The following is a 27,919-nucleotide window of genomic DNA, read 5'->3' as shown; positions in this document are numbered from 1 at the left end:
AAGTGGTCACTTCTGCACAAATACTATTTGTTGTTTCAGGTTTTCTGCTTAGCTGGCTCATAATAAAAGTATGCCAACTCTTGTGGGGGTTTTTGGGGTTTTTTTTTGGTGTTTTTTTTTTTTGTTTTACCATATGACTGAAGCAAATAAGGTGCAGTGGCTGTAATTCCAGTTATTAAACCTGTTCCTTTATTAATGGTAATCATTAGGTTGTTGTTAATCTGGCTAAAAGGACACATGCACAAAAATGGTTTTGTGATAAGAAAGCAGCTTTGTCTCAAATAAGGGACACTGGATGTAGTGCTCTGCACAGTACATCTCCCAGAAGCTCATAGGATCTGTTTACCTGGTTGAAATTCAAATTGTTTTATTATGGTGTCAATTCTTTGGTTTTGGCAGCACTTCTAAAGTGTCTATACACAAAAGGACTACCACAGTGAATGAATGCTAGTGTTGACACCACCTAACAAGCAGGGATTATGTGTTTACAGAAGAAGTAATATGATAGGTCAAGTATAAGAGGCACTTCTCAAGAGCACTTCACCACATAATGAGTGACTGACTAGAAAGTGCGGAGCTGCCACTCTTTGGCTTCGTTTCGGTGTTGATGCCTGCCTCTCTCCTCCAAAGCCCTCTTGATCATGTTCAGCTGCTCTGTTCTCATGTGGTGAATAATAGTAGAGTAAAGCTGCTTTTCTGTCTCATTTTTCTTGCTAATTTACACATTCAAGCCATTTTTTGTTTGCTATCCTTATTTGCTATTCCCTTTTGTCAAGGCACTGTTCTCTTTTTTGCCTCAGGCCTAGGAACTAATTTGAGCTTCTATAATTACTTCATGTTTTACACCTGTCTGCATATCATGCACCCCTTGTCTCCGTGCTTAAGCTGTATATTTCCTTGGAAGGAGGGGAAAAAAAAAAGAAAGAAAGGCTAGTTTTCATACACAAGGAATCCCCAAGTTTCTCCTCTCAGTCTTCCTACAGGAGAAACACAATTAAACTGTTGAGATGTTCTCAGCAATGCAGCTGACCTTTTGGGTTCATGAAGGACAAATGAATGCTGTCTGTTCAGACAGTTTGTGTTAAGACATTGTTGAGCAAAGAGCCCTGAGCTTTGTTCCTCTTGAATGAAGCAATGGTTGTAGTCATTTTAAAATCATTAAGAGCCTGAATGCACGGTATCATTCTACAGTGTTTGCTCTACAGCTGCTCTTCTGCTTTAATAGCAGCTTATTAAATTTGGGTCAAGCACACTCTGAAGAGTATCACAATGAAGAAACTGTTCAAAAAGTTACCTGTTTAAAAAAAAAGGCAATTGATTAGATTTTTAACTTAAGTGACAGCTGCAATTCATTGCCTGTTCTTTGTGGTGTCCTGCAGCCAGAGTGGAAGCCTTTTGTAATTTGGTCTTCATTTTGTAAAAGCTTTCTTGAATAATCCAGGGTTGCTTTCCACTCTGAGACCGCCTCAATCCAATTAGGAGTTTAACAAGGGTCAAATTAAGGAGACTTTACACTTCATGTTTGCATCATTAGCCATAAGACTGTTTTGTGTGTGCACGACTGTGTGTCGAGGGAGGAGGGGAGGCTGCAAGATGGGGCAGACACAAAGCTGTCATCCACCATGTGGTGCATCCCGCCGCTGAATGAAGGCACAGCAGGCTAGGAACAACATTTCCAGTTGTCTTTTGGGGCTGTCGTCATGTGGATTTCAGCTGGTACATAGCTGTTTGGGGTTACAGGTGCTAGCTAGAGCCCAGGAAGAGGAGCACATTCTGCGTCTAGTCTTTTCTCTCCTGGTAGTCTATTGTTATCGGACAAATGGCTGGGAAGAGATGAAGTTAGAAATCTCTTGAGCATTCATTATTTTTGATGAGATGACAACTACCCTAGTTCCTTGTTCTCACTATTCATGCTGTTTCCTGTTATTTTTCGAAAACATTTTTTTTTTTGCGTGTTAGGTATATGATACATTGTGAACTTTTTTTTATATCATTAGTTACCAGGCTTTCGATAATCACACGTGCGTATACAGGACTACAAACATTCTATTGCATTTTCAACAATAACGAGTCATCTAAAAATGGTGCTGTTTTACTTATGCAATTTTTAACTACTATTACGTTTTCCTAATGAATTATTTATAAAAATTGTCAAAAATTAAAGAGAAAGCCATAAGACACTCTTTTCTATACAAGATTGTTCTTAATGACAAGAAAAATTCTCCTGCTAATCAGTGTTTAGACGTGTGGGATATTGCTGGAGAACTGTTGCAGTGTCTCTTTAGCAAATGCTTTGTGCAGCTACATACAAAGTAACGATTTATCTAAAAATAACACTTTCATTGTTCCTCCCCCCCTAAACCCATTAATAGGTACTTTAGTATCATGCGAGTTTTCATAGTTTAATCCCTTTTCAAAAGCTTTTCAGAATAAAAGCTCTAAATGGTCCTCAGTATTAATTTGATGTGACTTCTGTACAATATGGTTTGAAACTCTCAGAAGCACATTTTTACAGCTTACCCCTTTTCACTAGATCAGTGTGTGGAAAATACCAGCTAAATGTTTCATGGAGTCTGTGCTGCAAGCCTTTTTTGTTGTTTTGCAGATGCTGTAGCCTTCTAGTAATTTTTATTTAGCACCATCGTTATTAGGTAATACTTAAGCCAGATCAAAAACTTTACATAGATTATTGCTCATTGAATTTAAATTTCAGGAAATGCCCCTTAAAAGATAATTTTTTAAACATTTTCACCTGTCTCTTGAATTTCATTTGTTGAGAATTTACCTTCAACAGCAATCTGCATAATAAATGGTGATTGCATTTAATGTAGTCTGCTTTTGTAGTCAGTCAGATCTTTGCTTGCATTTAGACAGGAATATCTGGCTATAGGGTTTTGGACACCCATAAATACATTTTTAAAATGCTCAGCTCTCAGTGAAATATTAATATGATGCATCTGATGAAAGTAACAAGTAATAATTTAAAACTTGTTCTGTCCATCTCTTTTAAAATGGGAAAGTATTTTCAGTTTGGATTGCAGTGGGCACAATGACTGATCAAATAAAATTCCTGACTATACAATTTTTTCATAATGTATGCCCCCTGTGGTGATTTTGTTTCCTCAAAACCACTGCCTAATTTTGGAATACAAGAGTTCAAATAGTAACAAATAGGGTGTGGGCATGTATTTTGTTTAGCTTTGGTTTTTTTTTTTCTTTTGTCACCCCATCTCTTAAGGCTTTTGCATAAATTAGAATCATTAATTGAGTCAATGTGAATTGTATGATAAAAGTTTGTTTGGAGATATTTGGGCTGCTCTGAGCTCTGGATAGCCAAGACGATCGGGATAATATGAGATTTCAAATGCCACAGATTTTGGTTGTTTATTTCTTGGTTTCTTTAGTTCAAGGAGAACCCAGTCACTTGAATATAGAAACATTTATTCCAAGTGCTGTATGCAATGCCTAGGTAAAATAGGGTGTCAAAAGATAGTCTAATATTAAAGACAGCTTCCATCACTGATTTATAATATGTTGTCTTCTGACTGACGATGATGTGTATCTGTTCGGCACATAGCAGTTTATTGTTTTCTTAACCTGGTTATCTTTAGCGTGGTACTGAATTTAATAGTTTTAGCATCATACCTGAAAAGATGTTCTTTACAAAATTTTAACAAACTCAAATGAAGAATCGTAGTGGTTATGAAATAATTATATTAATATGAAACCTATTTTATAGTCTGATATTTTGTGCCTGACAAGCTGAAAAGTGCTTTATTCATTCTTCAAAATGAAACTAGTGAACACCTTCATCTCTGCTGAGTAAAAGTCTTGTTTGGCTTCTTGGTGCATCCTTTTATTATAGTTTTTCTTATATGCTTTGGAGCATAAGTGGTCTGCAGGGAAAAGTAAAATATTTCAAAGCTGCTATGACAGAATTCATAAGTTGAAGGGAAAAGTGGGTTTATGACTGGTGAACATTACAGTTGTTAGTTCCTATTTATCTTCCAGAAAACACAATAATAGAAAAAAAATATTAATTTCATTACTTCAGTAGAGTGTTTTACAAATGTACATATGGACGCTTTTATGTAAAGAAGGCACAACCTTCGAACTCTTGGGAAGTTAGCAGAGAAGGCCTTAATATCATAAACCTTCGACCCTCTCCACCAGGATTTATATAGCTGTAAGAGAAAAGACAACAGCATGATTTATGCAGCCATGTAAGTTTCCAGGAGATCACCCAGTCACCATTTCATGCCAGTGTCACAGAGATCTGAAGATGTGAATGGTAATCAGGCTGTTCAAGCAAAGCCTAAAAATGTCTGTCAGGTTGGAATTTTAGATAAACAGGTTTAGAACTTACATAAAGTCAAGAATTAAATATTTCTTCCTTTACAGTAAGTCTGTATTCCATAAAATCAAAAAAGAAATGAAGCTTTAAGGGCTTTTAATCTAAACTTTGAGATTTCCTGTATTGGTGTGTACATTTTAACTGCTATTCAGTGTTATACAAATGTTTTCCTCATTTTAAAAATTACATTTTTGACTGTTTCTGTGTTGGTGCAAAGCATATTGTCTGTCATATAAATCTATCTATATTGAAATATGAAGTTAATTTTCTTGTAACAAACTCACCAATTATCTCATATGTTTTGTTTTTCCTTCTTACTTCTAATATATAAAACTGGCTACTAAACCTAGTTTTACTGTAAAAGTTACCTCATTTTTTAGTTAGTTGGTTGATTTTAGATAGTATCCAGGGCAGTGTCAGAGCAGCTTTATTCCTTTTAGAGGGGCTATCTACACTTTTTGTGTATAATGAATTTAGTTCTATTGAAAGATGCTGGATTGACAGCCCTGAAGACCGAAGTCCTTTATTTATGCATGAGCAGCAACAGTTCTGCCTTTCCCACACTGCCCTCCTGATATGCTTCACCCATGACCTGAAGGATCCCCCTTAAGGGTGACAGTTTAGTAGCCTTCATACCCATTCACTCTCCAGTCCTCTGCTGAGAGTGCCAACAGGAATGCCAGGGTGTGGTGCCCTTTTGCTGTGAGCATTTGATAATTGCCTTTCAGGTTGCAGTGGACATCTCATTTTCCATAGATTATTGAAGAGCAGTCCAAGGGTGACAATTCTCAGGCTCTTTGGGGTGATGGCAAAGTAGAGGTCTTTCTAAAGGTAATTAAAGGCAAGACCAGGATTTGGTTAAACTACTCTATGTAGGCCAGTAAATTAGAGTTAAGGTCTCTAGTCCATTACCAATTTCCTGATGGAGCTAGTCCTCTCAGACTTTTACAGCACAACTAATGTTTTTCAGACCCTCTTTTTACTCACTGAAAAGAAAGAATGCTTTCTGCAAGCACAGGTCACAAATAGCTCAATTTTCTTCTGGCTTACAAATGCAAAGCATAACTAATTTGATAGTGGACTGTACGAAGCTTAATTTGACTCAAAGGCCTTGTGGTTTAAATGAGTATGTTTCTGATCTCATTTATGGTAAACTAATTTTAAATTCCATTTGGGTTACGCTAGATACACATGTGGGCCTAAGCACAGGATTTGGTTCCCTGAGTATCTTATGTACTGGATGTAGGTCATTAGTCCTTTCTGAGACATAGGATACAAATGTATATGTGCAATTATAATGATAAGATGGTCTAGTGCTAGCAAAAACTCTTATACTGTTTTCTCTTTAATAAACTTATTTCTGATGTTTTGCATCTGCAATACATTTATGTTGGAAATATGTGCATCTGAGCTGCAATTCAGTTGACCACTTTTGCATGTATTGTGAGAAAAATGTAGCAGGAGTTTGATTTTATATTGCTAGTTTTTCCAGAAAGTAACACACACATATGTTAAAAAAAACCAAAACCAAAACAGCATTAGAAAAAGAAGAAAAAGAGTTACTGTTGACTTCTGCTAAATGTGCATATTTTCAGTATTCACTGGAGTATTGAAATATTCAAAATTCTAAATAAGAATACAAGAGTCTGTGCACATGAATAGCTCCACATGTGAATTTATTTTAGAATCCTTAATGGATAATTTAAATGTTTGTGTAAGATAATTTGGTTTTATACATATATGTATGTATGTATGTATGTATGTATGTATGTATGTATGTATGTATGTATGTATGTATCTATATGTGTATGTATGTATGTACACATTAAAGTCATTAAATGGAAACCATGATTCTGTATTTGGAGTATGAGAACCTACATTGTATGCACACAGATACATGCAAAGCCCTCATCATATTGCTAAAGGTTATCCATGGCTCTTGGGGGGGGGAAAGCTTCAATTTCAGCCTGATTAATTCATATCGTCAAAATTATTTGTTCTTAACAACCTCTTTTTAAATCAAGACAAAGTTTAAAATAAAATTATTTTTAAATAGTTTAATTTGAGTTTGGAAAATATTTTTCATTCATTTAAAATAATTTAAAACAACAGTCAATCTATTTATGAAAAAATTATTCAGCTAGAAAAAAAGTAAATGAAAAAAACCAGAGTCAAAGTAATTATCTCATGGGTTGTAAGCTCCTGAAAAACACATTTCATTTGAGAGCCTCACTTCATAAAATTGTTTATAATGCTGAATTATTTGTTAAAAAATATATAATGATAAAACAGTAATGAAATCACACAGTATTATAATGATCATAAGTTATTTTTCTCTCCCATGTCCTCATTGATAAAAAAAATGGGGAGATATCTAGGAGAAAAAAAAATTCTCCTCAATTTCTGGACTCTGCATTGCAGGACGGCAACAAATGAGAAAAAAAGTAGATTTTAATTTTATATCAAAGAAACCCTTGAGGTGGAAAGTTAGGGAAAGCTGCATTGGTTTGTAGCACACAAAATGTCGCTTGAATTTTGCTGCTCAGTAGTTTGATATACTCATTTGCTGATGCGAAATGACGAGGGCTTAGAAAGCAGGGTTTTGTTTTTTAGCTGTCTGCAGACCTAGTGGGGCCTTACGGAACCCAGTCAGCAGGTCATTAACTCTGGAGAAAACAGCTTGCATTAATATGCTCTAATCCGGTATAATTAGTCAAATTACTGCACGCCGACCGGCTTGTCATGTGTTGTCAGATTTGGCATGCAGGCAGGATCGCCAGGGTCCCTCTGGAATGCCACCCTGGATCAGGGAGAAGGACTCGTTTGTAGTAGTGGATTTCTTGATGAGGAAAGCAAATGGAATAAGCAGCCATGGCCTTATAGAGAAGAAAAGAAAGGGGGGAAAAAAGCCCCAACAATCAAAAAAACTGATTTGTTATAATTTTGTTGAGAAATAGGGAATTTGTATAATGGGAACCATTCACAGTTGATACCCGCTGTTAGAAATAGGAGCTGTTCGGTTGCCTCTTATAACTTTCATGTGTCTAACAAAACTGGAGATCTGCTGTACTATATAAGATTAGCATTCATAAAAAGATTTAAAATAAATAATTACAAGAGGATCAGCTACAAATTACCTACCACACTGTGACACAGATTATTGAACTACCAGCGTGTGTGGGTGCTAGTGTGCATATGTGTGTGCTCGTGCGTGTGCATGTGCCCCTTTTTCCAGTAGGGGAGGAGGTTATTAAACTATAAAAGGGCCATATTAGCATAAATTTACAAGAGCTCTTGTTCTGGCGGCATGATAAAAACCTGTGTTACCTTTGCATTAACACTGAATTGCTTGTTGTGCTTTTGGCAATGACAGATAAGTCAGTGTAATTCCCCATCGCAACGGAAATGATGCTCCAGATTCCAAACGCATCCTGAAGATGTCACTGACAATAATCTTCAAAGAACGGCCAGTGAAAGTGGGCTGTATGTTTGCAGGATGATATACTGCAAATGACAGGAAGAATTATGTGAGTGAAGACGAATCTGTAACATATTATTAAGCAATTTCACGAGAATAACAGGGATAAAAGGATAATGGATGAGGGTGTCATTATTACCTTCATGTAGAGGGAAAGCAAAAGCAAAGGTAGAGAGACAAGATTAATTGAGGAAGGGTGAAGCATTCATTGCTCATCAGCTCTTTTGTACTCTCTGCTCCTGAAATTCCAGACAAAAAAAAAAAAAAAATTGCTCAGGGCTGCATTTTAATGCAGCTGGCAAGACAGAGCTGAAAACTGACAGGGCACTTTTTAGTCACCTCCCTGCTTCCATAAACACACAACGGCTATTACTCCTGGAGTCTTCCTGTGATCAGAGCAGTAAACTGGTGGGATGTTCTTTTTTTTATCACAGCTACTGCTTTTAATTGTGCTTCTGAGCTCAGCAGTTTTATCTGTCGATGGTGTGGAACTGAACAGGTCGTTCCCTACACATTGTTTGCATTGCACAGTTGCAAATGGAAGCAGACTGTACATAATAGATGTCAGCAGAGGGGCTTCTTCTGAGCACAAAGGCAAACTGGGGTGTCCTGTGACATTAGTGACAACATAAAATTATGTCAAGGCATCGAGGTTTTACAGGTTTTAATATACAAGGTGAAGAAACAGGAAGTCATTTGGCAATTGGGCAGTCCAAACCTGCAGTGTTAACTCAAGTATAATTCCTGTTGAAGTCAAGATTTGCTTACTCAGAGAGTTATCACTGGGTCAATAATTTCAATTACCATCCTTACTTTCTATACATTCTCCATGTAGCAGCTGATTTTAGCGGCAGAATATGACTGATTCTGTAGCAGCAGAATACAGTTTCTAAAATGTGCCATTTGCTTTTCAAAATCTTGATATAAAATTACAGTTTTAAAAGCCACTATAATATTGTATAGATACAGAATATTTTCACCTGTTAATGATGTTATCTCTAGGTACATTTTAATTTTAAAAAAGAATGTCAGAGACCTGAATAATTAAGAGCACATAGCTGCTTATATTCTGATTATGGATTCTGTGATTTAAGCCTTCAAAGAGCAAAGTATTGAGCCTCCTTAATTTTCTTTTCTGTGTTTATTTAAGAATAGGGAATTGAAGCAAGCAGTTGTTATTTGTTTTATTTTTCTTAACTGATTACAATTATTTCAAAGTTTTAACACCAAAAGAAAAGGAAATAAATTAATTTCTCATCTGCTCTCTGTTAGGGACCTTTTTGGTGTTAGAGAGACAGAGGAAAACCTCCAGTTTGATAAGAAAGAAGAAAGGAGGGGGGGGAAATATGCCTTGATTGATTGCTGGTTCTAGAAATAAAAATGTGGTTTGATTTCATAAAGTTGTGTGTTTCTTAGACTGAACTATTCCCATACAGTAAAGCCATAGACAGGATTTCAAATAGAATAGTTAAGGTCAACAGCACAGGCCTACTCACTGGCCGAGTCTGGAGCTGAGATACTGTGGGAGAAGGATTTTTTCTGCTACCTTTTGTGTAATGGGTTAGGTTGGGAGGGGACTGCACTGAACTGTAGTACATTTATCTACCATTGATAAATATGTGTGCAAAAAGTGTACATAGCAGTTTTGGTCAGTGTTATGCTTTGGTATATTAGCACAAAAACATGAGAAGGTTGTTTTGGCAGTGTGAATGTTGTGCTGCCCAGTAATTAAATGATGCTGTAAGGAGCCTCACAGGAGCCTAGGACTATTCTGGTTCATTACAAAGATTATTTCATTAATGTGCAGGTTCTTACGCATAGACCTAGCACAGTATCTATTGTAATAACCTTCTTGAACAATGTAACTTGGAAACTGGGTCATCCCACATGGAGAAGACATTTCTGTGCTTGATAGGTCAGATCACATTCCTTTTTGTGGATTTTACTTTGTCCTAGTGTGTAGTACAGTTGCTATATAGAAAAGTCTAAAATGACTGCCATTATCAATAAATAATTATCAATAGATGATCAGTGATAAGATAACCCTTGTGAATTTTCCTATTTATGTTCAATGGAGTTGTTTCTAATGCAAATTCAGACTGCATAATATATCTGACTGGAGATATCATATTCAGTCTTTTATCTTCTATTTTAAATTTAAATTAAACATGTATTGAAGTATTCTAATTAGACCACATTGGCAGTGGCTAGACAGCTTAATATCAGTGAGGTCTTCTCCCAAAGCACATAGTAAATTTGTGGCTCTATAAGAGGATGCAAAGATTCTGCTCCTAGCTCCCAACTCTCTTGTCCTGAGGAAGAGAATTCAGTTGGTCCATGCCCTATTTTTCACTTAGCTTGGCCTATCCTGTTCCAGTATTCAGCAGTGTAATGTCTTGCAAAAAATTCCTGGAAAACTCCAAGAATCATGGAGAAAGTGGGAATCTAATTGTGCTCCTCTTGTCCCATCGCTGCTTGGTGTAATGTTTGTTTGACTTTATTGAGCCTGTGTGTTATAAAGGAGAAGGAGGTAGAGAGTGAGAACATTTGGCCTCCGGAGATTTTAATTTGCTATGACGAGCAATGCTCAAAAGAGCGCAGCAGAATTCTTCATGATTCTGTATTTAAGCTAAGCCATGAAGAAATGTATTTAGCTTTGCAGGCAAAATGCAAACAAAAACAAATTTGCATATTTTTTCCCCTCTACTGTTTCACCTACCAGTGTTTTGAAAATCCTGTACGCCTTAATTTTACCATGTCAACATGTGGCATATGCCTCAGGTGGCTTACAGCCACTGGGGACTTTATGCAACCAGGAAAGAATCCAGTTTGACAATGAAATTCTTAGATGAGTTTGCTTGACTCATCATTATAAAAGGAATCTCATTATTTTATTCATATATTGTTCATACATGGACTGAACTAAGCAGGGTGGAACCCACTGTCTTTATAGAAAGTTTTGGACAAGTATCTGAACTGATGTGTTCATACTAAACAGAAGATTAATTGCCCAGGGAATTCCCCTGTGCAGGGAACCAGAGGGATGTTCTGACAAGACATAGTGATGCCTTCATTGTAAGGCATCAACCCTTTTCAGAAATACACCTTTCTTTGTATTTACAGAATGCAGTGATATTGTAAAAGATCAGGATATTATGGTTGTCTTTAGTCAATCCAATGGCCCTTCTCTTCATTTTACTGCTTAATCATTTGAAGAGAGGGATTTGTTCACTTACTCTCTCCCTGTTTGATTTTGTTTAGTGCTGCTCCACCCACTTTTTAATTATGTTTCTTCAATCAGTCTCATTTTATCCAAAGCTGCTGAAATCAGTGGAAGGATGTGGAGCAACTTCAGTGGGTTTTGGATAAGATGCAGTCTTGTAAAATCAAACAGCTCTGCAATTCTCATCAAACCTTTTGAAGTTCAATGTCCATGAAAACTCTTGGATGTTAGTGGGTTCTGGAGGCATGAATGTACTACTATCCTCACTGAACAGGGTCATTTATCATTGAAGAAAATTCAGACAGTTAAATAATACAAGTTCCATCTAACTTGAATTGTGCTACTCTTATGTTATTACTTGTACTACCAGGAGTTTTATTTAAAGTATTTGTTGAGATATATAATGTTTCAGTTCAATATTTTAATTTCCCACTCCTTGCCCTCTAGTGGACAAAGGAGCTCATTATTGTCAGATCCTGACACATCTGGGACAGTAATTGCCCATAAGCAGGTTTTTCTTCTTTAAAAAAAAGTGATATTTTCAAGTAAAATATATTTTGGGTTGTTTCACTCTCTAGTTGGGGTCTGTTTAGTTTGTTTGTACGGAGATGGGAAAATATTACTTCCTGACGTTATTCACTGTATGCTTCAACAAAATTGGAAAAGTTTTAGGAGTATTTTGCTCAGTCTCATAAATAAAGATCTCAGCAGGATCAGACAGACTCTTCCCATATTCTAAATTTTTAACAATAAGTTTGAAAAATCATTTTTGTGGATTCATTCCACTATAAATGGCAAAAAGTATTTGAAGTGTTTTGGTTTTTATAGAACTAGTTGACATTGTCCATTGTGAAAAATTTATGGTTTTTCATAAATATTAAAAATACCCAAAGTTTTCCTGCTGGCAGTGAAAGCTGTTCCAATAACAACCAATTGATTTTTAAAAAGCTCTTCCAAGAATAATGCTCTCACTAGATTTTTTTTTTTAAATACAGCTTGACTTCCTTATTCTCCATGGTAAATATGCTACAATGTAATGGTGCAGGGGACTTATGTCAGTGTTTTACAATGGCCTTGGAAGGTTGGAATGGCTAAAGGGAAGGTAACTGATTCCATTCACTGAAGCGTTTCACAAATTATTGTGGCCTTGTTTTGCTTATGTTTCAGAGTCTTTTAAATTAATCATACCATGGGCACTTAAGGATAATTGGTTAATACCAAACAGGAGAAATGCATGTATTATTTCTCCTCCTGAAGCAAAAAGGCTTTTCTTCTCAGCAGTCCCTTATACATAGGGGAATTTTTTTTTATGGAACAAGCAAGTAAGGTCACTCTACAGGTTCCTGATAGTGGGCACCTGTGTGTCAAAACAAGTTTAGACTTTCTGAAGTACTTCCAGATTCTACTTCAAACTTCCAAAGGTAACAGCTGTTAAGAGCATTCAGCATTTTTGAAAACAAATTAAAAAGCAGAATTAATATTTATAGTATCTAGTGTGTCTTGCTTAGATACTGCTTTTGGAATGACAATATAAAAAGTTCTCATGTATTTTCTGTACTGTTAAGTTTTTAAATTATTTCTAGTAATTTGTGTAAAATGGATTGCTCTGTCAGGAATGCTGACACAGCTCATTCAATTAATTTGCTGGAATGGCATAGAAATAAATGTAGGAAAAAATTTCTTCCAGTGCAGGCTTCCTCTCCGTAATTCTGCTATATCTTAATTTTTCCTAATGATTTTTGGCAGAAGAGGAAGGCAAGTGATTGTGGAACTGTTGCATCGCTCTACATTTTGGAAGTGTGTCCTCAGCCTTGTCTTAGCTTCCTGCTTACCTTCAAAGGAGAAACACATTTTTTAGCTAACATTTGAGAGTAGAAAATGGAAAAATTGGAAATACGCAGAGGAAATAATGGTTTTTTAGGTGGATTGTATGGTTTTGGCATGCACAAAAATGCTTTACTACTACTACATTCAAAGAGGATATATAGATTTGAATTACTTTTGTGTGCTTGGCAGATAGCTAGAAGTGAATGTAATATTATCATAAGATGTGGTGATTAACATTAACTTTGGATAGAAGAATGTTGGATGCTTATAATGATAGAAAAAAGGTTAATATTTTAAAGTGAGGCTAAAGGTTGACAGGAGAAAAATTGAGTTAGTTTGCGAAAAAGAAATTTGTTTCTTTAAGTGAAAATTGGGGTCAAGAGGCCAGAACTCTCTGCTTCAACATGAATGAAATAAATTAAATAATACCACCATAAAGCAGCAGTGTATAAGCTAATGATTAAATGGTACATGGTGGTTTTGAGAAAGATGCTGTCTATGAGAAAAAAATCTGAAGGAATGCTCTTTCAAATCAGTGGGTTTGTTTTGTTTATTTGTTTCCATTGTTTTAAAATAGAACATCTTTTTTTTTTCAGTTGGATGGTTTAAAATTTATGCAGTACCTTTAATTATTAACAAAGGTGGTATGCTGGATTTCAGAGAAAATTAGTTTTAATAATTTCATTCTGTCGAGCAGAAATTTCTGTCATTTCATATGGATGTGTTTTTCTGTAGCACTTCTTGGTGTGAGAGATTAGATGATATTTTACCATCTTAAATCAACAAGAGTTGACTGTGTTTCTTTGGTCCCTGTAAATGTGAATAAAGATAAAATATAAAATCAATCTGTAACTAGTCATATCCAAAATATACCAAATATAGGAGATAGGAAATCAATCAGTGTCATTTCCCTTCATGTCAGTCTATGCCTTTGACAGGCAGATCTCTGCAGCTAGTTTACTGTCATCATGTCCAGGATGGCTTACCATTCTTTCTCTAATAATAACCATATTTTTCTCATATTTTTCTCCATTCTCTTTTACAAATTAATAAAAACAAAATTCCTAAAAAAAAAAAGAAAAAAGAAAAGTCCTGAACATGTTATTTCCTGCTCTCTGAAGGATTTTTCCTGTCTAGGTAGCTATGTATCAAAATACTAACAGTTTTCCTGGCAGCACTTGCTTTTACTGTCACACTTCAGATTTTTTAAGATGGATAGGGGATTGCAGGTTCAATTATATTTACATTTATATCTATGTTCCTTGCAGAAGTGCATTTATATCTAGACTGGTCACAGAGATATTTCCATTTGTGTGTATGCAGCAACCCTCTTCTGTTAGACTTTGTTCTCTCAAGCCTGCAGATTGAGTATGAATCATGGTTAGCTCTGCTCTGTATCCTCCTGCATGAGTTTGCAGACTGAGTCCCTAATGGGGTGTTTTAGGCTTTGCTGGAAGGCTGAGAATCACTGCTTCTCCCTGGCATTGTCAGTGGCATCTGCATCTGGCATCAACTTCTTTTTTCTTTGTATCAGCTTTAGCTGTAGTCTTTAAATTGTGAAAGAGATGATTCCTTTTTGTTTTCCAGGAATGTAAAATGATGCATAGTTGAATACCTAATACCTCAAAATGGAAAAAAACCAAAAAGTCTTATTAGTGCTCAGGTTAAAAAAAAAAGTTAATGAATCTTACTGATGTGGCCATCTCATTCATAGAGAAACATCAGAGTGGCTGTGCCTTCAGTCAGCATATATTTGGCAGCTGAATCTAGATATTACCCTTCTGTCTGGGGTCAGAGTTTGTCTTAAAAGAGTTATGTATGAATTTTCTCTAAATTGTAGCAGAGGGTCATGAATTAGTGTCTAAATGTAGGCTTGACAAGATTATTATAGTCTGTATTTCATGCCAGAAACAAAGATGAATAGAGATAGCAAGCTTTTAAACAGACTTTCTGACATCTATAATGTCAGCAGAGAGTGAATGAATGGCAGAATGTAATAACAAATCTTCATTTTTTATTATTTTATAGGGATTAAATGGACCTATGCTCATTCATAATTTCTTCCTAAAATAATTACTAAGTACTACATGAATCACTCATTTTCCATTCTAGTTCACTTTCAAATAATGCAAATTATTTGCTAAGATATGCAAACACTAAGATACATAGACCAAAAGATATGATTTACATGTAGGAGTAGGTAGGATACATGTAGTGAAAACTTTGCATTTTCATTTCAGCTGATGTTTATTTTTGAAGTAAATTTGTGTCTAGACCTAATAATTTTTTAATGCCTTTTGGGGGAACTACTTTTTCCAGTTATTTAAATGATAATTTTCAGCCTCTCTTTCTATGGATTTACTGATTATTAAATTTCTGGAACAGAGATCTACGTTAGCAATTTTTGATTATTAAATTTCTGGAGCGGAAATCTATGTTGGCAATTTTTGAATGAGAAAGATAGGATGCCTACCAGTACACTACTCCCGGTTCATTATAGCCCTTTTGAAGATACATGTTGGAGTTTTTCCTTTTTTTTTTATTCACAGTCTTTGTGCAAATAGGAAAGAACCAACTGTGTTGAGGCCAAGGGCTCTAATACTTTTGTTTAAATTTTTATTCTTATTTATGAATATTCATTCCCATTTCAAGAATACAAATAGTCTTACATTTGTACTTTGTCAGTTTTTGCCCAAAGGAAAATACAAACCGTGGAGTGATGGCTATGAAGAGATATAATGTTCAATGAGCCCAGTTGTTTTGAAATGAGAAAAACACATACCATAACTGGCACATTTTCTTAAATATAGGTCCACCAAAGGTTGCAGATAGATTTATGTCTATATACATGTTGGAAAAGAGTGTGTATGCATAGGAATAAATGTGGCAAAAACATATCCAGGTGCCACAAATACCATCTCATTTTCCCTTTTTTTGTGTAAGTGCTGGTGCTAATGTGTTGATCTTTGTGTTAAAAGAAAGACAGGAACAGTTCCACTAAAGGAAACCAGCAAGCAGTGCTAGCAGCTTTAAAAGTGTTCCCTGCACCCACTCCTCTTCCCCGTGCCAAAATAGGTTTGTAATTAGAACAAAAAGCATTGTTTCGATCTTATTTTGTTTTTTCTTTCTTTTAATTTTTTTCCCCCCCATTTTCTTTTTCCTTGAGCCCATCCTGTCAGGCTGCAAGCGTGAAAGTTATTTTCTGGTGGCGTGATTAGATTGGGGCTGAACTCTCCAGCTGGCAGGCCTGTCTGTGACTGGCGGCGGCCTGTCCCCAGTGCTTGTCATCTCCTGACATGCCTGACAGGATGGGGACAGCAGCCCCAGACAGGTTCATTAGATGGTGTTTTCTACAGCTGGGCTAAAAATAAAAAAAAAAAAAAAAAAGAAAAAAAAAATGGGGGAAAAAAAAAATAAATAGGCCATGCTTTGTCAAGGCCCAAGCTGGGGGGGCTCTTCTTGTTGGTTTAAACCAAGGCCTTGTTTTGACAAATTCTGATCTGTGCGGTTTTTAGATTTTCTGACACATTTTTGTTTTCTTCCCCTTTGGCCTGCGCTCTTTGCACTCTGCCTTGTTGCTGCTTCAAAATCCTAACGCTGCCTTCCCGGGAGAGCAGGAGAATGCTTGTGGAGGGCTTGGAAGAAAAATAGAGCACTACAGTGAAGCAGCAATAAGTGTTCATTTCCATGGTGATCAGCCCAATGGCACAAAAAACAACCTTGGGACTCTCAATAAGCCAATTACAAGAAAGGTTAAGGGGTTTATAGTGCCAGAAACATGCCATCTACATGAGAAAATAGTATCATTACCAGCAATCTATGCTGTTAAATACATTGCTGTCTGGTGCTGCCAGAAACATAAGCTGTTTATGTTATTTTGGGAGTTTTGGAAGTTGCTAGAGTTTTCCAATGGTATTGTCAGGCTTTGGTGCAGCACATCAAAAATCTACATGGTTAGATTATGAAACAGTTAAAACCAGTAATGATCTGAAAGCATTACACATATTGGATGTTGCAGTGTTAACCAGATGGGTTCAGACTATGAATTTGCTACAGATTTTTATCAGATTTTCACTTTAGATTTTTATCATAAAGACAAGGGATTTGTACATAGTGTATAATTTAAGAATCTTCTATAAAATATTTTAATATGAAAAGGTAATACCTTGGGGTTTTTTCCTACTGCAGTTATAAAATACAATTTGATGTGTTTAATTTATGAATCAGTGGCTGTAGATTGACTCCAGGGTTATCTGCTGTTTTTCTTAGGCGTGTCATTTAATTCTGGATATTTTAGGTAGCTACAACATGCTGGAATGCAAAACACTACTAGCTACTGGGGGAAAAAAGGAAAATATTTACTGTTTTGCTTACTTTGCCCTTCTCCTTAGGAGTGAAGAGAGCATTACAGCCTTTATGTTTTTTTGCATTTATCTGCTTGCAGTGTGAGCACTGCGGCTGCAAACCAAGCCCTTCATTCACAGAAATCCCACCACTTACCTTTCCTTTGTATTGTTAGTTACTGCTGCTTTAGTTCACGGTCTCTATGACAACTGTTTAAATTGGGATGGGCAACTGTCATCTGGAGTATTACTGAAAGAAAAGTGTTAGTGAGCACACAGTTCCATAGATAGAGCATTTCAATATAATCCAATTTTAATTGAGCTCCAGAGACTTTGATGTGCTGCCGAAGGTTGGGAGAGAGCTATTCCAGGGAGAAATTAAAGCAGCCCGGCAAGGCTTCACTACTTCAGACTGTCACCATTTTAAATAAGCATTAGCATCAGACTTAACCTTCCCCTATGAAAGATCTCACTTTTTTCCCCCTAGGTTTTTTTTTTTTTTCCTTCAGTACGTATAAAGGCAAAGACACTTTCATCTTTTTATATACATTTCTATATTCCCTTGATTAAGTTTGAAAAGCATGTACTGGACCTGAGATGCATCTGAGGCTGTCTATTGGACCTTGTATTACAGTTCATAGAAAGAAGTCAAAGCAGAGCGGGGATTATTTTGCAACAGTCAAATGGCATGTGTTGGATTTTCTAAGACTGCTTTCTAAGAGTACTCTCTAAGAGTAACTCATCATTATACTACAAAGTTGAGTGGGGACTTATTTTAGCTTGGTTTCATCATTAATTCCCTTTAATGTAAATAAAGAAAATATTTCACTGGAGATTCTCTGACTGAGAAAATGAGGGTCCTTCTATAGCTAGCTTTGTGTCCACTGTCTGAGTTTTTTTGTTGTGGTTGTATGGTTTGTTTCATGCATACCAGGCAAAAATAGTCATATGACAGCTAGAATAACAATTTTCAAACTTTTTTTTTGCCCACTGGGGGGGTTAAGAGGTGACTGTAAACTTCTGAATTGTTAAATTAAAATTTTTGCTTCATTTAATTAGACTGTTACAATCCTTCTGTACCATTTTCTTTTTCTCTTACAAATGTGTATACATATAAAAAACTCTAAAAAGAAGGAAATTCATAATAATATGGTAAAACTAAGGATCACTGTGCATTTTCCAATATATCAATTTACATCAGACAGCATTTCATGTTTGAGAGCTAAGACACTTTTTTACAAGACGCATTTTCCTGGCTTTGGATTCACCCTTCCCCGGACTCTATTTTTTTTTTCACTTCTCTTTATATGTGACTTCCTTGGCTTTTGGTGAAAATGAAGCAAATTTGTGAGATGCTGAGATCACTTCCTGGACAATCTCAGTACTCTCAGCTTGTGCTTCAAGCAGGGGCATTTGGCATACTCAGTCGCAAGGAAAGGGTGCATCTTGGGAAATTGAGTCTGTTAAGGATAGATTGTTACATAGGGTGCTTGTATTCTTTAAAAGACATGTGATATGCATTAAATCCAAACTTAATGGCAGTAGAAATAGAATGAATTACAATACAGCCAGTAATACATCTATACAAGTTGATAAGGTTTATTTTCTTCTAAAGTAAGTAGCCTGTTCCCCCCCCCCCCCCACAAAAAAAGTAAGAATCTAGCTTAATAAGAAAATTTGAATAGTTGGCTGTTCTAATCAATTTTAAAAAATTGAAATATCTAATCTCTTTCTGAAACTCGAGTTGAATCTCATTTCATTATTTAATTAAATAAAAGTTAAGAAGCAATTAATTGAGGCTATGTGACAGAACCCTTTTTGACTGGGATTGGCCCACCTTTTCATAGTCACATAGTACCCAGAAGTCCATAAAATTTAAATACCTTCTGTGTTGGAGCAGCTTGTAATGGATGAAAACTGAGGCACATTCATACAAAGTACCTCTACATGCTGACAGGTGTTGCAGTAATTTCATACTGGGAACCTGGAGTTCACCACAGGAAAGCCTGTGAATATGCCCAAATTTATGACATGCAGGTTTGCATTCCACTTGGCTAGAAATCCAAAGAGGAGGGAACTGTATATCAAATCTGCTTTGCGCAGACGTTGGAAGGCTAAATGTGTTCCCCAGAATCCACTTTTACTAGCCAGCTGAGTAGTTATTCTTAATATTCTTCCTGATTTTCATGAAGATTTTATGTGTAGAATTAGACCCCACTAAATATTTTAATTATCTATGAATTTTACATTTAAATTGTTGGAATTAAGAGAGTTGATGGTGAGGTATGGGAAAGAAGGCATAGAATATACAGAATGCACATACAAAATAGAAGTGTAAATCTGGCTCCATTTATTGAAATAAATAGAAAAATCATTTATGGAGTTTATATACACAGCTTACATTTGATATATATCAATATTTGTCATTTTTATATATTCTGTGGAGTTATTTACCAGTGCTTAGTTATGGTATCTGATAAAAATATATTCTCTAAAGTAAGTATGGAATACATAAAGGCTTTTTCTGTAATAGTAAAGCAAAATAAGTATAAAGTGTAAACTAATTAAATTAGTATTGAGTAACTGCAGGCAGTTTGCAAAAACGTTCCAAGTTAAAATTCTCAGAAGAAACTTTGCTATTCTTTCCTTACACAGACTTATTAATATTAGTTAACATTCTGTATATAATAATGAAAACTACAGGAGAATTTTGGTTGCTCTTGGAGCTGTGGGTTAGGTTTTTCCCAATGGCATATCTTCTTGTATTTTCCAGAGGCGCAAAACAAACTCATCCTAAGCACTTTTTAGTTGGATAAATAAAGGATCAGTTGGTATTGCAATATATTATGAAGAGGAAGATACTTTGATGTACGTTCACCATTATTCACAGGCTGCATAATTGTACTTTGGAGGCCTTAGAAGTTGACATAACATAAAGTAGCCCTGAATCTACTGTAGATTCAGACTCCAAGCAAACTGATTGCCAGGAGTCACTTGTACTCCATACCCAACCCTTCATGGCACAGCTGTGTCCAGATGCAATCCCGTGCCATGTGCTTTGGGATGACCCAGGATGGACCAGACCCACTATGGTCCTTTCCAACCTGACTGATTCTGTGATTCTTTGAGCTGTAGAATTTAGAATTCTTGAGGATTTTGCTTGACTGTTACAAACTGTATCGCAGAAATTTTGGGGATTGTGAAGATGTTGTAGATGTATGATATATATCACTGAAAAAACTAATATATTTCTTTTTTGCATATAAAAATTAATTTTAAATCTACTGCTAAAATTTCAGGAGTAGAATGTGCTCTGATTATATTCCTAAATATTGGGACTAATGAAAAAGCTTTTGTATATGAAGTTAAAAACAAAATATTACTGGCTTTTGGTCAATCTTATGTAGGAAGAGATATTAGGAACATAAAAAAATTAAGCTTGTTAGTAGAAAAAAATTACGTTCTATTGACTTGTATAGAGCTTAAATCATGTGCATTCTACACTAAATAAATCAGATGTGAAACTGTTAAAATACAAGACGCTTCCACAGATCTTCTGTATGACATTAAGTTTATGTCTATAAAAGGAGACACATGCACATGCAACTGTTTTTCTACGTTCCTTTGGTAGGAAATGGGTAATGTTTAACAAAACCCAATATTTACATGTTTCCTAAGATCGGTTATAATGCCTTCAGTTATTATAATGTTGAGAATTTGTGATATGGTACATTTGAGTATTTATGCTTTTTTTATTGCATTATTCTTTTGAATAAATATATGCAAGTTCTGGGGAAAGTAAACAATGAATCAGAACACGCAGAGAATTTTATGATGGCTTTATTCCTGGGAAAGAACACATCACGTTTTTAGGGATATCATACATTCTTTATTCCTCAGGCTATTTCTATGGTTTTTTGCTTCTGCTGCACCTTTTCTCCGCTAAAGCTCTCACAAATTCTGTGAAATACGAAAATACAAGTTTAAAAAAGCTGCATTTTTTGTCAAAGAACTATTTATTGAATAAATATTCTGCTTTGGTTTCAACTTACAGGCATTTCGTAACACTGTTCTCTCTGAATTTTTAGGTATTAAAAGTCCTTTTTTTCAATTGCCTTACTTTTGTTGAGGAGAATTGACCATTCAAGAGAAAAAGAAGCTCTCTGTTTTTATGCCTTAAAAAAAAGTCTGGTTTTGCTCAGATCATATCAATTTTATGTCTTTTTTGGCATGCCCACTAAACTGTAATTTGTGTGGCTCTAATTGAATTGATTTGATTGCATTTCACTGCTGGGGCAGAATTGCTCAGAGCAATTTGAGTCTGAGATCACCACTCCCCAGTCTGGATTATCTTTGAGCACGAAACGTAGAGTGAGAATGGAAACATAGTTCTGTTAACATTTCTCACTAGATTTGAGTCTGACATCCCATTGTTGCCAAAGTCAACAAAAGATCATTTTAAACCTTGTGAGGAAAGTGACACAATCTGCTTCAATCCTATGGCTACCAGAACTGCTTGTGAGATTTTGCCCCATTATTTGTTTCTTCAACCTCTTTGTTTGGAGTTGGGCTGTGCTCTAATATGGCTTTATGTGGCACTAGAATATATTTGCTTTCTACTTCTCCACTTGATGGTGATGGCTCCAGCCAGCACCATCAGCTTTATTCGTGGTTTTAAAGTTCTTAAATCAGTGGAGCCTCTGCTTAAAACAATAATTGCTGAGTATTTTTGAAAGTAGAGCCTAAAAAAGGCCTCTGACTACCTTTTCTAAGGTGATAATATCTAAATCTTCTACCTCTTCCTGATGCTGTTCTTCCCAAGAATGTCAGTCTATAGCTGGCATTTCAGGAGTTGCCTAAATTGACAACCTTTTTTTATTTTGCATAGAAAGAAAACTGTTCAAAGGCACAGAGATCAAAATTAATGATGAAATAATTATGATTCAGAATTTTGTTTGCACTTATATTTAAAACTATGCACCAGTGTTTCACAAATGCAGTATTAGAAATGGTCCATTTAGAATACATAAAATTCCGGACTTGGGTTTGTTTTTTTTTTGCTCTAATTACTTTGCTGGAACTACTCCTCAAAAAAATCCCAATATCCTCTCCATTCCTTGCCTAAAACACAAAATCAAAATGTGGAAAACCATTTTGTTTATGAAAAGAGGAAAATGGCCTTCAAGTGGACCAACTTCAAATAATTTTTCAGATGATTGCAAATGAATGTGGGAATAAGAGTATCTGTTGCTTTAAGCTGAGTGGGCATTGTTTTAATGGATAACAAAGTGGGTATGCTGACCAGAGAAATCAAATTTAGAAAAGGTTTGGATGAACAGAACCTCATGTTTCAAGACAAGGGGCCTCTTGAAAGCTTAAAAAAACATTGGAAGTAGAAGTATAAGCTGAGAATATTTGGCAAGGAAATAAAGTCTAAAACCACAAAAATAATATCTGCATTTTTTAGATCCCTGAAGAGGAGGAGAAAAATGAAACAGGAGTGCCAATATTTATTTTGAAAAAAGGTCTTAAAAAACATTTTAAAACTGATGTGAGTTGAGAAGTTATAATGGCACATATAGTCAGCTCATCCTGTACAGCATAACATTGCAAGAGCTACTTGGAGGAAAGCTTTCAAGACTTAGAGATAAAGAAACATTTTACATAGAAGCATGTTATAAAGAAGGGGAAAAGAGATGTAGAGAGAAAGTGAGAACATTTTACTAGACCAAAAATGTGCAAAGAAAAAATGATAACAGTATTTTGGTGAGATTTTAGAAGTATTTAATATGATTATGGGAATTGAGGCCAAAAAGTTGTTCTTAAAGTTGCTTAAATGTATAAAAAAGTAGTAAGAAGTCAATGAAACACTAGGATATTAAATTCATTTGAATTGTCCTTTCTGTCTATTTACATTCTCTGATTCCCATTTTAGAAAAGCAAAATAAAAAGCATTTCATTATTTGATCTTACCTGATTTTCAATTTTCCTAATAAATATAACTTCTTTTTACACTTGTCTATCTTAACATGATAAATCACTTCTTGTCGTGTACACTTATTTTTCCTGCTAAATCTAAAAGTTGATCATACTCAGTACTTCATCAAGCATTTTGAAATTATAAAATGCTTACTCAATGTGGTATTTCATAAACCCTTGGATGGGATTCCGTGCCATCAATGTCTGTCATCTCAATCTGTATTTAGAGTACATGAAGCAATCATGCAGTCTGCATATACCTATGGTTAACTCTGTCTTGTTAGATTGTTCTGGAGAAGAAAGTTTGTTCTGTTTTTGTGGGAGCCATTTGTCTTAACCCATGAGGACCTGCATTCAGAATTTTACATTTTCCTTGCTGCAAATTGCAATGCTAGACAACTTTTGAAAAAGGGAAGTCCAAATCTCTGACAGGACGGAATGATTTTCAGTAATCAATTTCATGCATTTCTAACCTCTAAAAGCATGCAGTGATGCCAAGCTATTTTCTAAATGCCTATTTTGTACATGAGCCAGGTACATAACCACACTTCTGTGGCTGGCTGTAGATGGCACTCTGATGAAATAGCCAAACACTGTAATTCGTTTTTGTAGGAAGTTCTCCTTGTTTTCTCCACCATGTAGCATGCTCAGTGAAGGGCACCAGGGCTTGTGAAAGGACTAGAGAACATTTCTTGTGGGAAACAGCTGAGGGAGCTGGGGGTGTTTAGCCTGGAGAAAAGGAGGCTCAGGGGGCACCTCAACACTCTCTACAACTCCCTGAAAGGAGGGCGCAGTGAGCTGTAGGTCAGTTTTTTATACCATGCCTGCAGTGAGAGGGCCAGGGAAATGTCCTTAGGCTGAGACAAGGAAAATTCAGACTAGATACTAGGAAAAATTTTTTCATGTTTTTTTCACTGCTCATCAAACAAACCCACAAAAAGACAAATATATTACGTGTTAATGACACACGCGTTTTGCACTAGATATAAACTAAGCTTGAAAAATGTTACAAGTATCAATCAACACTTTCATTGAGAAATCATGTTAGAATTAAAATATCCTGAATTAGAAATGTGGTTTCAAAAGACAAATTATGAACTTTCACTGAAAACACTGGATTCAATTCACATACATAGTCATTAATGAATTAACTCAAAGAGCTATTTTAAAAGAAGGAAATATGTGAAAATGCTTTGCAACAGACAGCAAAAGTGATCCTTCTTACTGAAAAGTTAGTGACTGAGAATAAATAGGATTGTACAGGCTGTTTTCCTTGATTTCTTTATAGCACCTGATTTTGTGATTACTTCCATTCCAGAAACAATAATCAAAAGAAAAGGGCCAGAATATATTTTTGCATGCTGTGTCTGGTGCTATGACATACCAAAAAATAATACAAAGCAGCAAAAATTAGCCTCAGTACTTAAGTGTTCCTTGTGTGGAGATAATCTAGCAGAGATTCAAGCAAAATGGACACTAGTACTTCAGGTCTTCTGGTTAGTGCAGAATTCCAGCTGTTAATTAACAATTCATTATCAATAATTGAATATCTACTGAAGAATGCTTATGATTAAAAATGCTTTGACTCTTAATTGAAAGGAAAAAAAATCTTGATTGCATCAGAAATAAAATTAAAATAATGGAGCCTTCATATCTGATCCAAATAGGAAAGCACTTGGGTAATGGTTCTGTTTCTCTTCTCTATCTGCATCCCATACTGCTTTACTAACCTAATCTAAATAAGTATCACCAAAAGATGTATTTCCATAGAAGAGAATCTTGAGTTTTAGAGTTCTTATTTCCTTGTTAGGTGAGAGCTTCATCTTGCTGCAATCAGTTCTAGCAAACTGGTAACTTTAAAACATACACAAATTCCTAAGTGAAAAGGCTTTATGAGGAGAAATGAATTTTAAACCAAACAGCTGAAGCTGATACTAAAATTGAAAAGCGTGCTTAGTTCAAATGTAGATATTGGTTGGTTGTTTTTATTTTAATAAAAACAGCTTACCTAAGATGTATCTAGAATTCTGGGCTTACTCATGATATTTCAGGTATTATTTTCAGCATGCCTAGGAAGGAAGTCTTCATTAATGTTTTTAGGAGGAAAACTCATAAAACTATCAAAATAAGGAGTACTGACTTTAAGAATAAACAACCAAGTGTTGGAACTCATGGAAGTTTTACTTTTGGATAACTTAGTAACATAATTTCAGTATATTAGCATAGTGAAATGGTTTTATGAATAATGAAAGATACAATACATAAAGTCTGTAAAATATGTAAAATAGATAGGACTTCATGTCCTATGAGAAAATGAAAAGCTAAAAATCATTCTGTAAGGAAAAAAAAGGTCTATAAGCTTTTTAAGGGTTCAAATTCAGAAAAATAAAATTACTTTGAATTGGCTGTTATAACAGCAATAAGAAAGAAACCTGCTACAATGTTAGTAATATCTGCTGTTAATTGTAGATATCTAATAATGGGAGGTTTAATGCATCACAGGAAAATGGTGTAAGATGAATGTTATGGAGGATGGCAAAAATGGGTAGTATATCTTGGACAGGAAAACGTTACAACAGAAATACTGAAATAATTCAGATAATTTGATAATGGCAAGATAATCTGATATTTGCAGGACTAATAGACAGTTAAGAAGAGTGTAATTGAGGACATTAATTGAATTATAGACTCCTTTATTTCCTCTGATTTCCTATTCCATTCTACTGTTTTACTGGAGTGCTATCATATGTCATTCATTTAATAGTGGGTTGAATGTACCTCTGTGTAGTTGCAATTGCTTTATACTTAATTAAAAAAGAGGAGGAAGTAAAAGGCAAGCAGTGTATGATTGGTATGCAATGTGCTTTTAGTGTTGAACTATAATGACTATGCTGTGGTATATATCAATACATCATATCTGTATTATTGTGAATCCTCTAATATGTTAATATATCGAAGATAGTTAATAGTAAACATTTATCTTTACAAAAAACAACTAGAAATATTTTTGATACAAAAAGTGTTTTCCTGAAGTATAAGGCTTTGTCAAGGAGCTAATTCTTTGTCAAATTTGCTGGCTGCTGTAAATCTGGTTACAGATACATACACATCAAACTCCTCCCTCTGAGAGACTGTTCTCATATTTTAGCTTTTTTAATGTGAGTGGTTTCCTCAGGCTTTCTTTTCTTTAATTTAAAATCTGTGTATTTACAAAAATTATGTATCAGATAGCAGCAGAATACATTCAAAGAAGGAGAGTGCTTAAATCTTCAGTGTCATTGTTCTTATCCACCTGAATTTCACACACGTGATACCAGTGGTATCCTAGCATCTGATCTCGATAAAAGAAAATCAAGGAAAATTTAGTTTATTTAGCTTATCAAAGAGAAGGCTAAGCAGTAAGTGGATCAAGTCTGTAATTACCAACACAAGGAAAAGTTACCTGATACTGGAAAGCTCACAGACAAAAGGGTCACAAGATCTATCAGAGTTCAAAGGAAAAATAAGGTGCAGATTTTTAACCATTGCAACAATTTAGTGTATGAGGTAGCATTCCACAGCTGGCCTGTGACTGAATAGAGGGAGCCCATAGTCTTTTGCACATGTCTGGGTGACCTTCAGGAATCAAGCTCCTTCCCTTCTTCCAAGCCATGTTTAACTGGTGTGGAAAGCTGAGGTGAATGAAACAGTGTCATCAGCCGCAGTGATGGCCTAAGAGTTCTCTCTGTAACTTACTCTCATGTAAGCAGTTCAGGGGGAATGCTGTGTTCCTCTAACCGGTCTCTGTTGAGGACAGAACTAACATCTGAATGCCTTTCCATGTGCTGAAGCACTTTTTTGTTGTTGCTGTTATTAAAACCTTCTCTGAAATAGGCTCATTGTGGTTATGAGAAAAAGGCTGTACACCAAGTGCACAAACTGAACGTAGCTTTTTCATTTATGGAGATGTGCTACTAACTTGAAGCATCAATGAAAAGATTGAAGAAATCCAATTCCCATTTCCTCAAGCATGAAGGGTCACTGACAGCAGCAGCATATGGTCTGCCTAACATTTTCCTGTTCAGAAGCTGGGGAAGGTCATGATTAGGGAAAGCAAAGACCTCAGATGAGTGAGTAAAGCACTGTGAGCTGGTGTATGACGGTTTTTATGTACCTAATGGAGAGCAGAGAAATTCAGTCTCTTAAGCCTGAAATGTTCCTTTAGGGAAGGTTTTCATGATATTTCTTTGTTTCACCGAGGCTGCAATTCTCTCAGTGGCTGCAGCCTAGGTAAAGGCACAGTCTACAGAGGCTGGGAAATGCAGATGGGTGTGGTGAGGATCCCCATCCCAAACAAGTGATTCCTCCTAGGGGTGACATGGCAGAGCTCACTTGAGCAGAGGTGCAGGGCTGAAGGGATCTTGCCAGCTGATGAAAATGATTGGAAAAGAATTGTTCTACAGTGCATGATACAAGTTAATAAAAATTACATATAATTAAATTGTGTCTTTTTTTGTCTACTTTTTGAACATCCAAAACACCAAAAGAAAAGTGAAAAAAGATTATTTGATATTAATATCTAGTCTTATATTAATACACTCAGTTGAGAAAATTTAAAACCGGAAAAGCAGTGCTGATTTTAAACTATTTTATTTTAAAATATTTTCACCTTAAGTTTAAAATGCAAAATTAAAACGGTTAAATTTTGTCCATGGTTTGGAATATTTGATGTACCT

The 27,919-nt window shown here is 35.5% G+C and overlaps 1 protein-coding gene across 2 annotated transcripts in view; it reads left to right on the top strand.

Annotated features, from left to right (window-relative positions):
- Positions 1-27,919, top strand: part of NBEA (neurobeachin) — a gene marked incomplete at its 5' end in the record, with an annotated part of 454,102 nt that overhangs the window by 326,985 nt on the left and 99,198 nt on the right. The window lies entirely within an intron of this gene.

Source organism: Fringilla coelebs, assembly GCF_963513975.1.
Source record: "Fringilla coelebs genome assembly, chromosome: 2".
Classification (NCBI taxonomy): Eukaryota; Metazoa; Chordata; class Aves; order Passeriformes; family Fringillidae; genus Fringilla; species Fringilla coelebs.
The sequence above is the reverse complement of the archived record's forward strand: the minus strand, read 5'-3'. Positions and strand labels throughout refer to the sequence as shown.